Consider the following 3,579-nt stretch of genomic DNA (forward strand, 5'->3'; position numbering starts at 1 on the left):
TCGATGTGGGGGATTAGGTTGGTTGCCGCCGCCACAGACGAGCCCCTTTTGTGCATGAGCGTTGGCAATCTCTCCAGGTATTCAACCGAAATCAACTGGTTGAATTATGTTTGTGCTTTAGGATGAAGTTTTTTTGAAATAACTTTTTCGAGGTGTAAATTATCTATGGAAACTAAATGTTAGGGTTGGTTCACAAATGTTTGAAATGCAAAATGAATTGTGATGCTGGTTTTAGAACATTTACCATCTCCCCAGGCTTGGCTGTGATGTAAACTCGTGGTGTAGGCAATCCATAGTAAATTCGATGCCTATCAGTCTGTTGGTTTTCGTTCAGCTTTATTTTCATGATTGCTTGAAGTTTAAGTGGCTCACAGATGATGTTTTTTTTGTTGATGATATATCTAGTAACCTTTCTTGGATTTTCATGCTCATAAGCTCATTGAATGTACCTTCAGTAGCCTTCTTGTCAAAGTTCACTACAAATGTTCATTCGTTTTATGTAGTATAAGCAGTACCAATACTGAGCACTAATGTGGTTTATGTTTTTGCATCTATTGAGTAACTGTTTTTAAAACAATTGGCTTCTTTTTTATTGCCTCTTCCAGGCAGAATGGATGAAAGTGATAGTCCGAGGAGTTTCTTCGTCAAACAAGAAGGATAATACTTGTGTGCAAGATTCAAAGGTATAGTTATTTAGGAAAAGTTGTTCACAGAAAAGTTGTGTCACAATGTTTGCCTTGATTTTTTTTCTAAAAAGATCTATGCTAAAAAGGTTGCAATAATAAGTTGCTGCTAAAAATTTATAATGATAATAGAGGGTGGAGCTTAGTCAAGCACCTCCTCTGCATGATAAGTCACTGCCAAAAATATGTCATAATAAGTTCATGCTAAAGAGTTGTTCATAATAAGTTATGCTTGAAAGGTTACCTGCTAAGTTGTATGTGTCAAAAGTTATATTTGTTGGAAAAGTTATTTTCAGAATGCTGCATGCCTGGTTCCACTACTTATTATTAGTAATACAAGCACCTTCTCTTCCTTTTTTTTCACTTTTTAAATTCCGTGTAGCTGAACTGGCACACTAGCTAGATAGTATCGTGATATCTTCTTTGCCGTCCCAGTTATTATGAATGACTGAAACCAATACCAGCTTTTTTTGGGCTGGGAGGGGGGGATTAAAGCACTGAATTTCCATACCAAAAAGGAGCTGTTCAATGTTCAACAATTTTATTAGTTCAATATTCAACGGTTCTTATTGTCTTATTTTTTTGGCTGAAAACTCTGGACACTAGCTGTGATGATGACGGTGCCAGCACGCACTCTGTGCCTAGCAATGTTAAAGAATGGGCGGTATGTTTGATGCTATCCTCTCTCTTCTTTTGTTGCTGGGATATATGTGAATAAGTTATGTGGATAAACTTTTGACATGCCAATAAGTTGTGTCACGCAGATTATTTTGTGCCAATAAGTTAGGCAAAAAGAGTGCATCTTCTAAGTAATGCACATAAATTAATAGTCATGCCAATAATTCTCATAAGTAGTAGTGTGTATAAGTTGTCTAGAATGAGTTAATTATGCACAAAGATTTTGTGTCAAATAAGTTGCATGTATAAGTTTTTCTATAATGTTTTGGTTCTGGGTACAACTTAGTTTCTGGAACAGTTTTACATATTTTTTGTATATAGGAAATGTTATGCGCAAAACTCCTTTACATTTTCCTGTTTCTATTATGTAATGTTATTGAATGTAACTCCTTCAAATTTAGCAAAAATTACTAAACAAGTTATTTTATATCACAAACACATGCAAACAACTTATATGTCAAGCTGTATCAAGGCCGTTATAACCTTTTCTAACAAATTTTGTATATTGAAAACTTTACATACTTGTAATAAATTACGAACACATAGCTGTTGTTACAACTATTTTTTTATCTGTCAGGTGCTTGTCCCTCTTGTAGAAATAGTTTTTGGTACCTACTTGTTGCAAATTTTAGGCATTAAAGGTTTGAGGTGATATGTCCTTTCAAAAATATTGACATCATCAAACAAGATGCATTTGTTGCCATATCAAACTTCCCCAAAGTATTCAAGCTTGTACACAGCAGGTCCACAACAGTTGGCATATATGATATGCCAACAGCCTTTGGGCGCATATCTAACAACACGAGGCAGTTTAGTTTACACCACTTTTTTTTTGTGATCACACCCCCCTACATCACAAATCTATACCTATTATTAAAGCAAGCAACGTCTCTGCCAGGGCCTTTCGTACGTCGCCCTAATTTTGCAAAAGAGTATAGGGGGGCTCAGTTGGAAAAAATAGGAAAGCGAGGAGGTTAAAGGGGAAAGAGCTCAGCTCCCTCGTTCCCCTACCCTCCCTCGGGGGATCGAGATGTCGCCGCTCCGGGCCCCTACCTCGGGGGATCGAGACGCCGCCGCTCCGTCCGGCTCCGAGGCCGGAGGCCAGTTCCTACCTTCGCCCTCCACCCCATCTCCACCTTCGACATCCCGCCGCCGCTCCGTCCGGATCCGGGGCCTGCGGTTAGCGTTAGAGAGCTGGTCCAAAACTACGATATATCTTCACGAGCTAACATATATCTTCACGAGCTATGATTTCCGGTTAGCGTTAGAGAGCTGGTCCAAAACTACGATATAAAATAACGCTATCTATGATTGATGATACCGAGAGGGGGGCTAATAGACAGTTTCAATTAAAATTACAACACTAAAGAATTTAAATTAGTAACACAAGAGAAATCCTATTTTTACCTTCTTAATCCAGGTGAGGTTTTGCAACCTAAGTTGACAAGATATAATTCAATCTTAAAAAAAATTAATTGCTCAAAGTAAATTTCAAGAATGAAAATAAGCAAGATAATAACCAAATACGAGAGACGAACTTATCTCGTGGTATCGATGACTTGCCGGTCACCCTTAGCTCATGTTGAGGTGATTCAATGTTTCAACCGCTTCTCTATCGAAGCACCGATTGATGTTTGCGCCGGCTTGGATCAAAGAACCTCTCGACATGTTGACTCTGCTAGAGCTGCTCTTCATCACTCAAGCGAAGGGAGCACAAGAATCTTTCACAAGAATGACCGGGGCTCCTTCACAATCTTCTTGAAGAGCTCAATGGTTCCACAACCTCCGAGCCGTCTAGGAGGTGGCAAACTCCAAGAGTAAAAAATTAATGACGCTTGCTTAAAGACTCCCTTGTTCCACCAAGCTCGAACACTTAATGCATTGCACTAGGATTCTCTCAATCTCACCAAGATGTAACCTCTAAGCAAAGTGAGTGTGTGCGAGAGAAAAGGATGGCTGGGCAAGAGTTAGAAAGCCTTTCAAAGTGCCGAGAGATCTCCCCCACGGATAGCAAGAGCTATATATAGAGCCAACCTCACGAGGAGATGGTTCATTATTTACGGCGGTTGATGTTTTTTTAGTTGAGGATCATATAGTCCTATACTACTATACTATTAGTTTATTAAAACTGCTTGTTAGTTTTGAAATTTGATAGGTATCTTTAGTCAGAGGGATGATATGTAAAAATTAAATATTAGTATACTGAACTTCAAACTTC

The 3,579-nt window shown here is 38.6% G+C and overlaps 1 long non-coding RNA gene across 1 annotated transcript; it reads left to right on the forward strand.

Moving 5' to 3' along the window:
- The first annotated feature begins 7 nt into the window (after positions 1–7).
- Positions 8–1,646, forward strand: LOC111256094. The gene is made up of 3 exons (XR_002676128.1): positions 8–77; positions 606–683; positions 1,290–1,646. It is a non-coding gene; the product is annotated as an uncharacterized LOC111256094 (long non-coding RNA).
- The last annotated feature ends 1,933 nt before the right edge of the window (positions 1,647–3,579 follow it).

This window comes from Setaria italica, unplaced genomic scaffold, assembly GCF_000263155.2.
Source record: "Setaria italica strain Yugu1 unplaced genomic scaffold, Setaria_italica_v2.0 scaffold_247, whole genome shotgun sequence".
NCBI classification, from domain to species: domain Eukaryota; kingdom Viridiplantae; phylum Streptophyta; class Magnoliopsida; order Poales; family Poaceae; genus Setaria; species Setaria italica.